This window comes from Culex pipiens, chromosome 3 (assembly GCF_016801865.2).
Source record: "Culex pipiens pallens isolate TS chromosome 3, TS_CPP_V2, whole genome shotgun sequence".
In the NCBI taxonomy this organism is placed as follows: domain Eukaryota; kingdom Metazoa; phylum Arthropoda; class Insecta; order Diptera; family Culicidae; genus Culex; species Culex pipiens.
In genome coordinates this window covers 2,871,757-2,890,774 of record NC_068939.1, presented here as the reverse complement: position 1 = coordinate 2,890,774, position 19,018 = coordinate 2,871,757, and the positions used below count along the sequence as shown (strand labels likewise).

Below are 19,018 nucleotides of genomic sequence, written 5' to 3'. Positions count from 1 at the left end.
TATTATCACCCTAATGTACACACATCTTCAGATACTTCCAATGATAACAGATTATTAAAACATGAAAATTATTTTCAAAACTGATGAAGTTCATAAAAATTAATTTATTACAGTAATCAAATAATCGGAGTAGGCGATGGTCATGGAGTAAAATGATTCTAAAAGTTTTCAAGAAGATCACCTTTAATTTTAAGAAAAATTGTGCAAATATCTGCTGATATGGAAGCAAAGTTGATGTTTTCTTTTAAAAAATGTCCGACAAACTGTTCGCTTTGAAAATATTTAAAAAAGTCCTGGTGCTAAATGGCATCAAACTTGCATTTTTAAAGTTATCAATAGCTTTTTAAAGATAAATTAAAAATTCTTCAAATCAAATCCAAACAAAACTTTAATCAAAACGAGATCATTACTATTTAACGACAATTCTGTTCCAAACCCCGTTAAAAACTTTGTGTTTATCGTTTACACTTCCAAATACAACTTCCGTTACATCTGCATAATCGTTAACAACCGCAGCAATTCGATCCACCTTAAGCGGCACACAACACGCACCGCGCCTTGTTTATTAACTCGTTCAACTCATTGTTTACCTTTCTCCCGTTTAGCTCAACTCTCCCACTTACTTGCACAATCTCTTCGCTCTCGCGCTCAATTGCTCACCTGTGCCTCAACACGCTCACCTGTGCGCGTTGAACTCTTCTTCGCGCAACGACGAGCCCCGGCTTGGCTCAGTCCATCTCGGAACGCGGTTGAGCTCCGACAACGGTACGCGCGCGCGACGTTCTGGGGATCTCCCAGCCGAAAGTGTTTTGTCGACTTCGAGCCGGTGACTCAGCGGTGAACAACAACAACAACGTCAGCAGAGATCGTGCTGAAAATAGTGCAATCTTCAAAGAAATTCTTTAAGCGTTACACGAGTGATCTAGTTCGATGGGTTGAGCTCAACGGGTCTAAAGGGTCAGGCCGGATTAAAACCGTAGAGAAACCCAGAAGAACCCAGCAGCAGTGTGGGGGAAATCCAACAGGTTGGCGGAGTGAAGTTCTGTGTGAGTAATGGTGCAGTGCTAGTGAAGAATGGTAGCAATTATGAGCTTCCTGAATCGAGATAATAATTAAGGGTGTACTGCAGGCAGTAGTTACAGAAGCAGCAGCTGACCAAACCCCGCGGGCTTCCAGCTAGTGAAAGAAGACGAGAGTACAAGAAGTTCTCAATTTAATTAGTGCGTGCTCATCGTGTACCTCCTAGAGCGGATTCTTGGGTGTTAATCCAATCAGATTCATCTGCCAAGGACAGCCGCCGCACGGAATTCTTCACGGCATCGTCGTCGTCTACGCCGTCGTGGGAGGAGTGTCCTCCTGCTTCTCCATAGAAGGTAGGTTGCGGAATTCCACGACACTAGCCGTCCAATAGCTCTGTGTGAACGTGTGTATGTGTGTGTGTGCTCTGCATTTCAAGCAGGTTATTTGCATTCCACTCACTTTTATTCGTCGTAGATTTTTTTTTGCGCTCACCCGTCGCTAGTTAACTCTACTGAGGGGTTGCACCATTGCACACTGCAGCAGCATGGTGTAGAGTAGAGACTATGACGACGACGACGATGGGGAACACCTTGTGGTAGGTTGCTAAACACCAAGCGGCCAACACTGGCAGTGTGGAGTAGGGGCGCTAGGGACAGCATAAAGGGCAGCAGTATGCAGTCAATGTGTGGGAAAGTGCTGCGAACACAGAATCTTAATCTGACCCGACCGTTCCTACAGAACTGGTGCAAGGTTAATAGGGATTTGTTTTTGCGCGATAGGTTGTTGGCTTTTGCAAGCAGATAATTGTAGGTTTCAGTTTGTAGAATGATCTTAACAAAAAAACGTTACTTAATCCACCTTTAGGTGGTTGGTGCCTTCCTCACCTTTTTTATCAACATATCTGAGATCCGGCCTCAAAAAAATTATATAAAAAAAACTTAAATATTTAAAGCTATTGATAGGGTTGTCAGATCTTCAATCTTTTGGGCTTGTTGGAAAGGTCTTTTGATTACCTATCCAACGATGGGTCGCATGACAGATCCGGACAACTTTTTCATCAAAATATTTGAGATCCGGCCTCAAAAAAGTGTATAAATAACACTTAAGTGCTCATAACTTTTGATGGGGTTGTCAGATCTTCAATCTTTTGAACGCGTTGGAAAGGTCTTTCAAATACCTTTCTAACAATTTGAAGCATGACGGGTTTTCTTACAAAAACCACCCTTTTTTACAATATTTCAAAGTACAGCCAAATCGTTTTTTAGCATAACTTTTGAAATACTTTTCTAAACTTCATAATATTAACTAGGGTCTTGTGGGACCCCAAGACGGATCAAATGAGACCAAAACGGTCCAAATTGGTTCAGCCAGTCCGGAGATAATCGTGTGCATATTTTTTGATGCACGGACTTACAGACAACACACGCACAGACATTTGTTCAGAATTTGATTCTGAGTCGATAGGTATACGCGAAGGTGGGTCTACGAGGTTAAATAAAGAAGTTCATTTTTCGAGTGATTTTATAGCCTTTCCTCATTGCGTTGAGGAAGGCAAAAACGTTACTTAATCCACCTTTAGGTGGTTGGTGCCTTCCTCACATAAATAAAGTCAATACATTCAGTAAAAATAGCAAAATTCCCCCTTAACATGTTTAACAAATCAACTTTTTTTTTGAAAAATGAAATATTAAATGAAATAAATTATTTTTTTCGAAAAAAAATATTTTGAAAATTTTAGATTCAAGACTAACATTTCAAAAGGGTGTAATATTAAATGTTTGGTTTGGGGGTTTGATTTGAAAACAGACAAAAGAGTGGAAAGTTGCATGAAAACTTAGTTGTCAAATATTTAAAGAAGGCCGTAATTTATTTCTATAAGGAGATTTTCCCACATTTAAGTTGCATTTAGAATAAAAGAAGGCATAATGGAAAGAAAAATTTAATTGCTAAACATTTAAAATAGGGAAAAAGCTCATCTTTTGAGGGGTTTTCCAATCATTCTGTAAAATTATAAACATAAATTTGAAAATTACAAAAGAAAACTAATTTATCAATATTATTTTAAAAAGCAAAAATGTACATATTCTAAAAGATTTTCCCTTCCTTAAATTGTTAATTAAGGAAAATTACATCAACAAACTCAATTGTCATTCAAGAATTAAACAAATATAATAAATTGAGAGATTTTCCTTCTTTAGGTTGAATTTAAAATAAAAGAAGGGATAGCTGCAAAATAATTAAAATTCAAAAATGAAAATTCATGTTTTGAGAGATTTTCCACTCTCTTAATTAATTTAAACTGGTAAAATTTCTTAATTTAAAAAAAAATGTCAAGGAACGAAAAATTGTACATGTATTGGGACAAAGTGTTATATACATGATTTTTCGTCGAAATCTAAATCGGAAAATATTATCTCGTAAAAAAGAAAGAAAAAAATCAAATTGAGGATATGCTTTAAAAAATACCATCGACTATGTCAAAGTACTTTATTATTATTATTTTTATTTTATTTTGATCGTACAACATATTTTGCATTCATATATACAACCCTGCAAAACAAAATCAGCCACGAGTTGCACTTGTCCGAGATACGGAAAGTAAACGACATTTTCACTGCCACACCACCTCGCCCAGCTGCATACAGTTGCCGTTTCGCATAATGAAACTTTATGGCCGCGATGCCGCCATCGTCACATCTCCAGGGCACTACACATGGAAATGGAAATGGAAAGATCTTACCGGCCCGTTCCAGCCGTTGGTCATCCCCTTCTCACTTTCAAAAGCGGCCAAAGACATGACTCATGATTATTTTTTTTCGGTCATAAAAGTGCCACCAATTTCAAGACTTCCTTGTTCGCGCACCGCGGGAATGCAAAATTGACCTCGGCCTCCAACGCAAACGGTGACCCACTGACGACCCAGCAGTCAACCCTTTTGACCCAGCCCAAAAACCGGTACTTGACCTGGTTTTCTGCAAATACTACACCACCAGCGAACACAAAACAGCATCCTGCTCTCGCAGCCAAGTGACGGACGGTGCTCCAAATTGGGATAAATCGTTCGATACAGTCATTCCGCGCGCGAGAGAAGGCCAATTATGGGGGGCTGCCTCCGCGGCCAACAGACCCTGAGTGGCCCCTGCTGGCTCTGATGATGGGCTTCACCCGGGGATCTTACGGTTGGATACCGCTGGAACTACGAATTGGGCTACCGTAACATTAGAGGGACTATGCAATTCACTTGAGTTGTGGCTAAAGAGTCAAAGCAACCCCACCGCACGGTGACCATGCCGCGCGCGCTGTGGATCTAGTGTTGACGCTGAGAGGCCTCAATTATCGCGCGCAGCCGGAGTCCCCGGCCATCAGTAACAAGAGTCCCGTTTTTGACTGCCGGAGCAAGCAGCAAGATTTCCGCAAAGTCGCTGCGTCGGATTGATTTGTCTGCGCCAGAGATCAAACAATTACCCCCGGAGCTTGTCTTTCGCGCTCTGGAAAAGCTGCTCGGAACACACAACTCTCGGATGGAAGTTGCGAATTGTCGGCGAACGTCGGCGTGGCAAATAGCAGCAAGTTTAGCCGAAATTGCATTATTGACAAATTAAACGGTACGAATCTGACGATTGAACATCAGTCAGACATTAGTTCGGTGGCAGTGGTGGGAAAACCGAAACGGTTCTTGAAGGTTCTTTCAAAGTGTGGTGAATGGTCAACATTAGCGATCCATCTAGCGGCGTTTGATTTCAAGGTGACGGTGGACTATAAATTCGCGATGATTGTTTTGGACATAGAACGCAAAAACGCTTCAAGTCATCCTTGTTTTTGAACAGATTTTTAAATTGAATCAACTGAATAATTATTTTTAAACTTCGGCTTTGGAATCAATAAAAAAAATCCAAATCATCTCATTTTTTTATATCTGTTGATGGAGGAACGAAAAAAGACGTGTTTTTCAATCATTTTCAGCAAAATGGTTTAGATAGTTATAAAAGGGAATTTTATGTAAAATTTGACGCCCTATTTGACTACATACTCAAAATTCCAAAAAACGTGTTTTTTAATTAAAAATAGTTTTATAATCTGTGCCATTTCCCGTTACTAAAAAATAAAAAGGCGGAAACCATGTCATTTTTTGAACTAAATTAAAAATAAAAACTTTTTGAAATTGTTAAGTTTAGTATTTGGGTAATTCTCCGCCAATTTTCCATAAAATGACATGTTCCAAAATGTTTAACAGTCGAGTAACCGAAAATAGGAGAATTTTTAAAACCTTTTTAGTTTTTTTCGATGAAAAATACGTTTTTTCGGAATTCTGAGTACGCCATCAAATCGGGCGTCTAATTTTACATAAAAGTCCCTTTGACACCAAATTTCTATCTCATCACCGTTTTTGGCTGCAAATTATTGAAAAACACTTCGTTTTTCGAATGCTCAAAAATAAAAGGGGTCGTACCGCCCCTCCGTCACGAGATATCAAAAAACGGACCTCGGATTCGTGATCAGGGACAAAAGTTTCACGCAAATCGAAGAGGGGTCGGGGCAACTTTTCCCGATTTCGTGTGAGTTGATTGGTAGAGAATTACCTTTTAAGTATTTTGAGTATTTTGAGTATTTTGAGTATTTTGAGTATTTTGAGTATTTTGAGTATTTGGAGTATTATGAGTATTTTGAGTATTTTGAGTAATTTGAGAATTTTTAGTATTTTTAGTATTTTTAATCTAATCTAATCTAATCTAATCTAATCTAATCTAATCTAATCTAATCTAACACAAACGCAGCCAGTCCGATGAAAGCATGCTGGAAAGTCTTGTGATTAGATTACGCCCCAAGCACTTTTCTTGTCATTATTAATAATTGCAGTACATCCGAGAACACCCGAAAATGTATTGCAAAAATTAAAGCGGCCAGCCATACTACGTTGTGTTTACCGCAGAGAGGATTCTGAGAACGGATCACATTTCACAGAATCTACAGGGGAGGAAGGATGCGTGGACATACCGTACCAAACGCTCCTGTTTACAGTTTCATTTGTGTTTTGTATGATGTGTTAAGTGTAAAATATAGTGTGGTTATATAGTCAAATAAATATAATAATGCAATATAATGATCATTTAATAAAATCCCTTCACCTATATATAATAACCAAGCACCCCAGCACACAAACAGCGACACAATAGAAATGAAAATGAGCATGCAAAAACAAGACAGCGCGTCCCTGTGGTCAGCGCACTAATCTTTTAGTATTTTTAGTATTTTTAGTATTTTTAGTATTTTTAAGTATTTTTAATATTTTTAGTATTTTTAGTATTTTTAGTATTTTTAGTATTTCGAGTATTTTTCTATTTTAAGTATTTTTAGTATTTTAAGTATTTTTGGTTTTTTCTGTATTTTAAGTATTTTTAGTTTTTTAGTATTTTTAGTATTTTTTTAGTATTTTCTAGTATTTTTAGTTTTTTTAGTATTTTTAGTATTTTTTGTATTTTTAGTATTTTTAGTATTTTTAATATTTTTAGTTTTTTTAGTATTTTTAGTATTTTTAGTATTTTTAGTATTTTTAGTATTTTTAGTATTTTTAGTATTTTTAGTATTTTTAGTATTTTTAGTATTTTTAGTATTTTTAGTATTTTTAGTATTTTTAGTATTTTTAGTATTTTTAGTATTTTTAGTATTTTTAGTATTTTTAGTATTTTTAGTATTTTTAGTATTTTTAGTATTTTTTAGTATTTTTAGTATTTTTAGTATTTTTAGTATTTTTAGTATTTTTAGTATTTTTAGTATTTTTAGTATTTTTAGGTTTTTCAGTATTTTTAGTTTTTTCTTTTGTATTTTTAGTATTTTTAGTATTTTTAGTATTTTTAAGTGTTTTTAGTATTTTTAGTATTTTTAGTATTTTTAGTATTTTTAGTATTTTTAGTATTTTTAGTATTTTTAGTATTTTTAGTTTTTTTTTTAGTATTTTTAGTATTTTTAGTTTTTTTTTAGTATTTTTAGTATTTTTAGTAAAAACGAAACTAAACTAATGGCACTACGCCCCCCGGGGCATGGCCTTCCTCTAACGTGGGATTTCTGCTCCAGCGCCTCTGACGAGACAGGAGAAACCGGGACCGACGTTTTACTTCATCATCCGATAGAAGCTCAGTGGATAAGGCGGGAATCGAACCCGCGTCTCATAGCATCATCGGGATCGGCAGCCGAAGCCGCTACCCCTGCGCCACGAGACCCGTAGTATTTTTAGTATTTTTAGTATTTTTAGTATTTTTAGTATTTGTAGTATTTTCAGTATTTTTTGTATTTTTTTTATTAATTTTTTTTTTTTGTATTTTTATTATTTTTATTATTGTTATTATTTTTAGTTTATACTTACGCTTGAAATTTGGATGAAAATGACTCTCAGTATCAACATTTTGATAACGTTGAGTAATAAATTTGGTGTTCTGGCAACACTGTTTTGAGAGACTTGTTGGAATTTATTCAACAATACAATGCAGGATACTAGAAATTAGGAAATCAATCTGTAATTTTAAAACTACTTGCAATTATACTCAGTTAGGTCATGAGGTTGTCAAATCTGGTCGCACTGCCCAAGTAACATTTTTTCCCAGGAGTTCTACAAGAGCTCTTCTAGATAGCTACAGCATAGCAGTTTGGACCGCGGTAGGATAAAATTCTGTTCAAAACTTCTTCAGGAATACTTCAAGAGAGTTTTATCCTACCACGGTCCAAACTGCTATGCTGTAGCTATCTTGAAGAGCTCTTGTAGAACTCCTGGAAAAAAATGTTACTTGGGTGACCAGAATTGAAAGAAGTAATGGTTTTTTTCAAGTGGCTACAACTTGAGAAACAAAAACAATTCTCTTTTTTTTTCTTAATTTGTCAGTTAGAAAAAAAAAACATCTTGTTGAAAATATTTTTATTGATTCGATAAACCAACATCGCAATAAAATAGTACTCCTTTAATCGTCCAATTTCCCCTCCAACACTTGTTCCGGTGAATATTTTGCCTCCGCGCGCAGCAAAGGTGTGATACAAATAAATAAGCAATAACACCGAATAAACGCGTTAACACGCTCGAGTGGCAATTATATCATTATGGGGCTTAATTTCACAGCGTAGCCTCTCGCTTCTTGTCGTAGATCCCGGGCCAGTTTTTTTTTATTTTATTTTTTTGCCATTTTTTCTCGTGCCACTATCCACGTGTTGATATTGGTGGGTTTTTTCGTTAAAAGTTTCACACACAAAAGAGGTTTCCAATTTTATCCTGAACGAGAGAGACGAACGCCAAAAAATAATTAAAATTGATCAAATTATTGTTATATGTGGCGTCGATGAAAAATTAACGAACAATGCTTATGCTTGAAGCACTTTTTTGTTCAGGCTGAAAGAGGACGGAGAAATTGCTGAACCGGGAAAGTCACATCGGTTTGGGGATAAATGATTGACGGTTTATGTTTCCCACAATCCCGTCATGAGAGCCGTCAGATTTCGTTTTGGGATTAAGTGTCAGGGTCAGGTGACGAAAATTGGTTCCGGACATGTGGACAGGAGCAATGGTACAACATTACTGGAAAGATTGTTTGTTGACAGACTTGACAGACTTCTTTGCTCTTAAAAAATATAAAATATTATATGTTTATAGTAAGCAGGCAGCAATAGCTACCTCATAAAAATGTTTGACAGCAATTGAAATAAGAGCATTCAAGTTCAAATGCAATCTGATTCCATGTTATCAGCATTGTTGTAAAATAATCACTCGTCAAAACTACCAACTTCCCAATGAAGCCGGAAGCATTAACTCAACATAAAAATATTGCAAAACTCACAACCACAGGTATTAATAACAATCGGTGGGACTTTTATTAAGTGCGGTTACGTTGTATTTGTTCCACCCACGCATGCTTGACCCACCCCCCTTTCACCACAAAAAAAGCAACATACAGCATACAGTCGAGTGATTTTTCAACATTTATGCTCACACTCAAACCCAACACCGGCCGGCGGCGGTTGCGGCTAAATCAAAAACCAACCGACCAACCAACCAATGCATATCCGCCGCCAGCAAAAATGAAAAGAGCAAGAGTAAGGGGGAGGCAGCGGGGCGGTCTATCCAAAAACCACGTGTCTGTGAAAACGTGTGTTTTTCTGGATGCATGCGTGTTTTAATGCACAGCCCTGAAGCACTCAGCTCTGATGATTATTTTTACCACACTCTCGTGTTGCAGCATATGAGCTGGAAAACCAACCAAAATTACATTCCCTCAATGTTCGTGTCGCCAGCGCTGATGGTTGTTGCACAAAAAAAAATGTATAAAATCAGAACGGTAGAACAACTTTTCTGCAAAATAAATGTAACATTTTTGTCACACTGTGGTTTTCGCCCACACCACCGACCACGTGAGTGGTGTAAATGCACGTGGTTCGTAGTTTTCGTTTTGGGCAGCGTGGAAATAAACTTTGGTTCGGGAATTTCCTGTCAGATGCAACTTTTGGTTGTGTTGCCAGTTGTGGTAATTTTTAATAACCCAACTATTGCAACAAATCATAAAAATAATCAGTATGGCGCAGAAAAGCTCTTTTTTTTAATCTCTTCAATCAGCATTTAATATGTACTTTGTTGTGATAAAAGAATCGAATACCCATAACCACATCCCACGTCCGAAAACAACAATGCTCTTCAATTTAAAAATACTATTTTTCTCTATTGAAACATTTTCATTCAGTGATTCTCATTGTATCCAATGAAACCAATCTCTGTCAAGTTGACAGAAGGTCGACGTCGTCGTGCTATCTTGTCGAACCCGCCATTTCGACGTTCCGAGAAAATCGCGTTTTAATGTTTGACTTTGAATAAACAAAAACGAAGTTTGGTAGAAGTTGGTTGCTGGAGTCCCGTCAAACGCGTTCAGACCTGGAATCCCTTTGGCCAGCTGTCGCACTTACATCAATTTTCAGGGAGTGGCAAGAAAGCATGACAAGATTGAAACTACTTTCATATGGAAAGTGACAAAAATGCACGGAGTTTTTTATTCGGATTTTGTTGAATATCTCAGGATTGAAATCGAATTTTGGAGATCTGTGAAGGTCAAAAGGTGAGGCATTGTAAGCTGCACAAAATGGCGTTCTTAACTCAATTTGCCCAAAATTCACGTACGACAAGTTAGCACGACGGCAACGAGGTGCTGCGTTGGTGTGCATCACAATATAACCCCCACATTCTCTAAAGTTCATCATTTTGCAAAGGATGTTGCTGAAACATAATATTTTTTTTAAATATCCTGACAAGTATTTGTCATGAGTTGTACCATGAAATGTAACAACAATAACAATACGAAACCGTTAAACTGACTCTCCAAAGTAATCGATTCCGAAGGTTTCCTTTTGTGCTGTCCATTGAATAGATAATAACGCTACTATAAACACACCGTGAGAGAGAGAGCGTTTCCAGGAAGTGCCAGGAACCTTTCACCGACCACAAACCCCCCATCATCGCTGTAGATATATCGAACCGAGGTGACAGTGGCATTGAAAAAAAACAGGTTTTCAGAGTTGTTTGAATGTTTACCGCTTAGCTATGACATAATCCGGTGTCCAAATATGCCGTCAGGCGTATCGCATTTTTTTTTTGTTCAGCGATTCCGCTGCATTGTTGAGTGATAATTGACAACTCAAATATGGGGTTGCCAGTACTACTGGAGGGGTTCGTATCGTTTGTTGGGCGGGTGAGACCAAAGGAAATCAATTATATAAAACAAATCAATTTTAAAAATTAAAAACTCGATTGATTGATCCATCCACGCCTCCAGAAATGTTTTGAGGTATCGTCGGCTCGTGTGACATTGGGTCCAGTAGATTACATTATGCCATCCAGATTTAAGTAACACGGACGTTAAATTCGTTTTGGTGAAACCAGACGTCGACCAATAAAATAATTATATGCAACTTAAATCAATTATTCAACTCGAAAGATTGTTTGCTTGCAGCAAGCAGAGAATATTCTAGAATTAAAGTCCGTTGAATCTTTTGAAAATGTTGAAAACGTAGTCCAATAATTTAGGAAAAAAACTATTTTGTAGGTAATCCAATTTTGAACTAAACTTGCAAGCTTGCAACGTCTCTTTAAAAAAAAAACAGAGAACAGTGGTAACACTAATGAGACCTTTGTGGACAATTTCATGAAAATTTTAATGTGGCAAGGGCAAAATAAAAATGTAATAACGTCATACTGATGATATTTCAAAATATCAGAACTTTTAAATGTCATAATGGTAAAAATACCACAACGCTAAAATGTCCAAATGTCAAACTAATAAATTATTAAACTGTCGCAATTCCATTTGATGAAATACCAAGAATTTTAAAATATCAAAAATTCAAATGTCAAACTGTCTAAATTATCAAAATATCAAAAAAAATATAATAATCAAAAAAATTTGAAATAAAAATATGGCAAACGAAAAAAAACGAATCACTACAAGTTGAGTTTTTAACATTATCAAAATATCACATATGCATGTATTTTTTTATTTTATTTTTTTTGTTCAATGTGGCATTTGAGCGTTATTATTACAAACCCCAAATAAATTTTTGATATTTAGGCCGTTTAGTTTAAAAAAAAGCAAAACAATTTAACTTACTATTTGGAAACATCGCTGCAGGTTAAATTTCTAGTATACAGAAGTTACACCGCAGCGATTTTTTTTATCCATCCAAACAGCAAGATAACTTCAGGTCGATTTTAGTACGCAATTTTAGCTGATGTTATAAAACTGGACTGCATAATTACTCTACATTTAATAAAATTATCTTAACGGATAAATTATTTTAAAAAATCAATTAAAAAATATGTCATAGAAACATTATTTAATTAATTCTACAAAAACAAATGTTACCGTGATCAGATTGAGTCCTACAAAAATGCTGAAATTTGTATAACTCAACTTCACCCCTAATATATTCCTGCATGATTCCAAAAATCCAACTGTAGTTATCTTGCAAAATGGCGTCTTGAAAAAAATCTTGAATTTATTTATCTAGCATATTCGAAGATTTTTGAAAATAAAGGATTACTGCAAAAAACTTCTGTTGTTGCAAATTACTAGAGCAATTTCCATGTCAAATAGGGAATCGGTTGTACCCGACCCTCTCCGATTTCAATGAAATTTTGTAGACATGTTATCCTAGGCATATATAAGCCATTTTTGTGTATATGGAGCCAGTAACACTCGATAATGACATTTGAGAAGGGCGTAAGTGTTTTCAATATTTTTGTATTTTGTAATTTAAATATTGCTGTATCTCGAAGCTGGGTCTCGTGGCGCAGGGGTAGCGGCTTCGGCTGCCGATCCCGATGATGCTATGAGACGCGGGTTCGATTCCCGCCTTATCCACTGAGCTTCTATCGGATGGTGAAGTAAAACGTCGGTCCCGGTTTCTCCTGTCTCGTCAGAGGCGCTGGAGCAGAAATCCCACGTTAGAGGGAAGGCCATGCCCCGGGGGGCGTAGTGCCAATAGTTTCGTTTTCGTTGTATCTCGAAGCCGTTGCATCGTATCAAAAAGTGGTCAAAGACGAACTTGTAGGAAATTTGACGGGCTTTCCGAAAAAAATACACTGAAAGAAAAAAACACTCCACTTTTATGAGATTTTTTGATTTTTAAGTTTAAAAATGTAATTAGCTTATATCTGTAAGCCCATACATCCAATTGAAATGTGGTCAAAGAAAAAAAAAATTGGGCGAAGCTTTTCGGTAAAAATATTTTCGAAACTGGAAAATCAAGTCCGTCATATAGAAATTGCCAAAAACCATCAAAATACCTATTTTTTCAACATTTTTATTTTTAAAACCACTGTAACTTCACAAGGATTGGACTTTGGACAAAGGTCAATATGGAGACTTTTATGTAAAATTGTCTGGAGAATCGATTCCCGTTTTAGGCTTTTGAAAATTTTGACGTTTAGAGCTCTTTTCAAAAAAAAAACAGTTTCAGTAAATGATTTTTGTATTTTTTAGGTGAGTTGCTCCATCCTGCATTTTTCGTGAGTCTTTTTGCAACATCTTAGGCTATATTCATAAAAAAATTTGAACGAAAAAAAATCGGGGGCTCACCTTCAAATTTGAATTTTAAACCTCAAAATCAAAAAATCTCATAAAAGTGGCGTGCTTTTTTCTTTCAGTGTATTTTTTTCGGAAAGCCCGTCAAATTTCCTACAAGTTTGTCTTTGACCACTTTTTGAAACGATGCAATGGCTTTGAGATACAGCAATATTTAAATTACGAAATACAAAAATATTAAAAACACTTACGCCCTTCTCAAATGTCACTATCGAGTGTAACTGGCTCCATATACACAAAAATGGCTTATATATGCCAAGGACAACATGTCTACAAAGTTTCATTGAAATCGGAGAGGGTCGAGAAAAAAGTACTTAAAAAATTTCTGTTTTGGGCTGGAATTGCTCACTATAAAAATTGAATGTTAAAAACCGTAACAATACATTTTAGCGATAGTTTTTAACACGCATATTCTTTCAAGGGCTATCCTCTGCGAAATACGGAAAAGGATTAATTTTTTTTTTCTTTGGCTGAATCTTTTTGGGAGTTATTTTACATCATTATTTCGCTCATGCAAGGCTCCGTACAAATTGACAACAGTCCATACAAAAATAAATTGTAAATATTTGAAAATTTTCTGATAGAGATGTCTTTAGAAAAGTTAGGTGATGTAGGTAATGATGGGGCGAAAATACTCATTTGCTATATTTTTTGCATCGTTGAGGCATACAGAAGTATGGACAAAAGAAATTTAACGGAGATATAATTTTAGAAATAATCATGATTTTTTTAATATTTGAAAATAATGTTTCAAAAACAATTTTCAACTTTATGGTTTATATTTGCAATCAAATTTAATTAATTTGCTTGTCTGCAAAATGCACCGTTTTTCCTTGCCCATTTCTTAAGATATTTTTGTAATTTTATGACTTTGGAAATCCGATTAAAAATTGCTACAATATAGCATTTCAAGGAATTAAAATTGAGATAGTTCAATTTTCTTAATATTTTCCAGTAAGCCTTCATTTTTAACTGACGATAATTCGGCAACTATCGGTCCAATTATCAATGTCAAAAAGAAAATCTTTATGATAGTCACAAATCTTCCGATTCAAAATATTTTCAAACCTTCAACCTCATCCATAGCATTATGAAAGATCCAAAATTAATGTAAATAATCCGTTACGAATTATCTTGAATTATACGATCGGACAAAGGCTCTTAAATGTATGGCTAGATTTTTGAAACTCCAAACTATTTGTCTGTACAAATCCAATCACCTTTCACTTGCGTCCAACAGAGCTGAAATCGGTTAAAAATGAGCGAAGTTATGATATTCAAAAAATCTAATTTTGGCGAAAATCGCCGAAAATGACCAGACCCATTTTGGGCCCAATCGGACAACTTTGTATTCGTGGAGAATTGCTGAAAAATGTCTCGTCAATTCCAGAAACGTCAAATTCTTCATGAGGTTCTAAAAGCAATATTTTTGATCTGTAATTTAATTGTGTGAAAAATCTCTAGACCAGGTCATTAGTTTAATACTGCAGCTGTACCATCAATCAGCAAAATAAATATTAAAAATACTTCAGTATAAACACTTCCACCCACAGTTTTCCGTTAAACGCTACAACACTCATTTCACAACGCAATCGAGCACGTGCCCATCCCAGCGGCGGGTCTTCACATGTGCGCAAAACTGGGCTAATGAAAACTTTTAAATTTGAGCTTTTGTTGTGACGGATGCCTGTCCAGTCCATCAACCGACGAGCACAACATTGCTCGGAGGCAGAAAGTTTCGCACGCTTTCCATTTTCATTCTGTGCACCCCAACTCTATCGAAAACAATGGCTAATTTGTGGTGCTGGTCGGTGAGTCAGCCGCTGATCATAGAATAGTGATTAGTGGCTTGTTATGACGGACTTTACTTTTACCCGATTTTGATAGGCTTGGTGCGCGGGAATATCATCTTTCCCAAGGTTATGAAAAGAGAGATTCTCAGAGCCACGGGCACTTTTCGTAGCATCGTTAGTGTCTGTTTAGTGTGACAAGGGTGATTAAAATGTAAATAAATATGACGCTTTAGATAAGACAACAGCGCCGTGCTTTGTTAGTGGGTTAAAATATAAAATAATTTCCCATTAGTAAGCTGCCAAGTTACAATAGTGGCGTCTTTTTTTTGCGCCTTTGAAACTGAGTGCGGGTGCTGATAAGAGTCTCACCTCTGGAAAAAGGTAGATAAGCACTTTGTGTGAATGTGACGCAAAATTTGTGCCAAAAAGATACACACGACTGTGGGGCAAACAATTAGTATATTAAAATTTTGGCGCTTCCTTCGCAATCAAAGGTGAATATGCCGTACGAAAAGGTTCGTGCTTTGCATAACACGGTTTCAAGCAATTATTTTTTTAAGTGAGGTATTTAATTTGCATCTTGGAAAGCTTCATTTGGTATTCACTTTCGAGTATTCTCCTTAAAACATTTCTGAAAGGTTTCCATTTAACTTTTCTAATCTTTCATGGAATTGTTTTCAACTTAATTAAACCAATTCGTATAATGTTACTTTCCCCAGAATAAATCCCAGAGACCTCGAAACTATGGACAGCCAAATCGTGGAACTGGCTCAATTTAAACGATAAATCACCGTGGCCTCGTCCACGGATCAGTTCCGATTCGGAACAGGTCGTCAAATTGGCGGCTCGGCAGCAAACAAGCGTCAAATCGCTTCAACCTAAATCCAAACGAGCCTTTCGACGCCGTAGCTAGCAGTCAGTGTTGGCAGTTTTCTCCAATTAGCTGCAATTTTCTTGGCTCAATCACACTCACTGTGGTTGTGCTTGTGCGCGCTTGGAAATTGATACGCCACAAATCGATTGGATTGATCTGTGGATTTAAACTGCTGACTGACTTTGAACAGGTTTATTGGCGATAATCAATTTGTATTTTGTTATTTTAGGTTTGTATTTGATATTTTTTTTTAATCTCGAACTAAAAATCTGAGAAGTTTCAGATGAACATTTCTGAGAGCCTCTATGAAAGTGGAATGCAAAATAAGTTTCTCCGCAATTGAAACTTGCTCTGATTCAGAGCAATGAAATGACTCATCTAAGCTATCAAATCATTGAAGACATTGAAGCCCCAACGTCACCGGGAAAATCAAGTCGAAATCTATTTTCTCTACCCTTTCACTAATTGGCCATTAGAAAGAAAAGTATCATTCAATGGAACTCTACATTCCAAGCACGTTTTGTCGCATTTACCCCGCTTCCCTCCTCGGTACAACCTGCGCTCAAAGCTCTGCCACAGTTCGTCAATCGTTCGAAAGGTTGTTGCTATTTGCTACTGCTATTTTCCTTCAAATTAAGCGAATTTCGTCCGTTTAACGAGATGCAAATGGCCATAAATTTCCCGCCAGCCAGCCAATAAACGGTCGCGGCGGCAAAACTTGAATGCAACAGCAGCAGCAGCACAATGAGAGAAAAATAATGAAGATCATGTTGGTAAAAGTTTTATGGCCAACCCAGCGAATCTTGCGGCGGCGGCGGGGCACTTGGCATTCGAAAGGCGGGCCGTGCCCTGCGGTCGAGGAAGTCGAACCAGTTTGTAGTAACTAGGCTGTCTTTACGATCGACGGGGTTAGGGAAAAACGCGAGCAGAGTTATTTCGATTAGTTACCGTAAAAAAAGACAACTCAAACAGCGGAGCACTTGTTGCTAACGATGATCATTTTTTACGGAAAGCTGGGGTATCAACAATTTACGTTTTTTAGATTTTGAAGTGATCTTGACATTCCATTCCATTTTTGTCGATTTACATATTACATATATGTAACTAACTTTACAAAACACTGAATAGCGACTGAGCGCTACGCTCGCCTTCTCTTCGTCAACCTGACTTTGACATTCTGTTTTCGATTTTTCACACACAAACAAATGAGCACATCGCAAATTCAATCACACAGCCATTTGACTCTCATTCGCGCAGAGCTCATTCGTGTGAATTCTACCGAACATCCGATCACCTTCCCCTTGAACGCTATCCAATGGTTGCTGTTACCACTCACCACCACACAAGCAAGAAAGAGAGAACAAAAGAAAGAAAGAAAAAGAGCCTTCTTGTTGCGTGACTGCTTGAGTATCGAGCTCGGCATTCATTCGTTTCAACTTCGTGTGGGTTTGCAAAATTCATGATCCGATAAAAGATAAATTTAAAACAAAATTCATGGATTCGCCAAATCACCTAAAATTATACGACTCCAGGAAATTTTTAAATCAAGCGAAATCTTTAGTGATCTTTATTTAACATTAAATTTCCAACTATTTTTGGGATTTTTTCCGGCAGATCTCTCGATTGTTTGAAATTATATATCACTTAAATTCATGTAATTTACATGAGCAAATTTTTTAAAGCAACAAAAATTATTGATATACATAGCCACATTGATTTAACACTAGGGTGGCAATAAAAAAAATCGACTTAGGGAAACCCCTTAATTCGATTCCTTGGGCAAAAATAAGTAACTTACATTTTTTTAGCGAAAGCTGGTGAAAAAAAAATCATTTCAAGCAAAAACGTCTTCTTTAAATTGAAAATATCTCGTCTTAACTATCTCGAACCATTTTGTCGTCTTGGACAAAGTTGTTTGTCATAAAATTTTGCTCAAGAACCACACTTGACAATGGTCCGACACGTTTAACGTCACTTTTTGGTGTAATTTAAATTTTTTTGCTTTTCCCCATACATTTTTGCGTTTTTCCATACAACCTTCAACGATATAATGAGATCCTCATACCCTTATCTCTTAAGATTTTCCAAAATTTTCATTTTTTATTGTCACCATATTTGACACCAATTTCGATTGTCCAATTACAAAGCTTGTAACGTTGCGTAAAAGTTCTCCAAAACTGAAAAAAAACTTTGAAAAGCAAGTTTCCCGTAAATTCGGGATACCGATCATCGATGAAATCTACTGTCAAAAGAGAGCGAATCGGCAGCGCAAGAGACACCAAGCTATAGCGGATTGTGGGCAGGTAGTACACCTTGAGGCTCTCCCCTCTAGTGCTGATGGAAATTCCGTTGGAGGCGCCCCCTCCCCCTCAGGGGACTCACTTGGCTCATCGTCACCGAAAATTGCCCGGAAGCAGCCGGCAAACACCTTCCCGGCTCGAGCAGAGTGCACCACACAGAGCCGAGGTAATTAAAATCTGTTCAATGTTCACCGCCGGTGGACGGACCTGTCCACCGAGCGCGTGGAGGCCACGTGGATGATCGGTGCGATTAATTGGATTCCGAAAGTCGGTTTTTTGCGTCCATTTTTCTGCCATAACAAACGGGTCTCTCCGTCAATTTGCGGAATGGTGTGAAGAATTTCTTCCCGTTTTTTTTTCTCTCTCCAACGAGACGAGCTCGGGGTTCTTAATTTAGTCGTCAAATCAACACCTAGCCATCGTCGTCGTCGTCGTCTGATGCCCCGACAGCCAAACCAAGCCGGCAAACTTGAGGAAGTCCGTAATTATTGTGGGTTTTGGGTCGGATATTTGTGGTCACTTTTTGCCGGCAGACCCAAACAAAGCCACTTGTCTCTGGTTTGGGTCTTTTTTTTCTCTAGTTTTGTTTTCGTGGGAAGACGGTTGCTCTTTTACCGGGTTGGATAACTGAGAAATAGGTTTCACTTAATTAGAGATTCAGGGTGTTAATTGAATCTGGTTAGCCAAAAGAAAGTGTTGGGAGGAATTAAAAGAATACATAAAAGAGTACAACGATAATAACTGTGTCGAGTTAAACAATTTGTTACCTTTTACACAGCAAAAAATCCGATGGTAAAATCGCATGCAAAAGCATGCACATCACCTTCGTCAAAATAAACACTTAATATTACACACTGCATGGACACAAAAAAAATTGCAACCGACGGGATTCAAACCCAGCACCAACAATGACTGGCACCTTAGCCC

At 37.0% G+C, this 19,018-nt stretch overlaps 1 protein-coding gene across 1 annotated transcript in view; it reads left to right on the top strand.

Moving 5' to 3' along the window:
* Positions 1-735: 735 nt before the first annotated feature.
* The window catches only part of LOC120422995 (uncharacterized), a 111,465-nt gene continuing 93,182 nt past the window's right edge, over positions 736-19,018 (top strand). The window contains exon 1 of the mRNA XM_039586609.2: positions 736-1,373. The gene's annotated coding sequence lies outside the window, so the exon portion shown is untranslated. The remainder of the gene's footprint in view (positions 1,374-19,018) is intronic.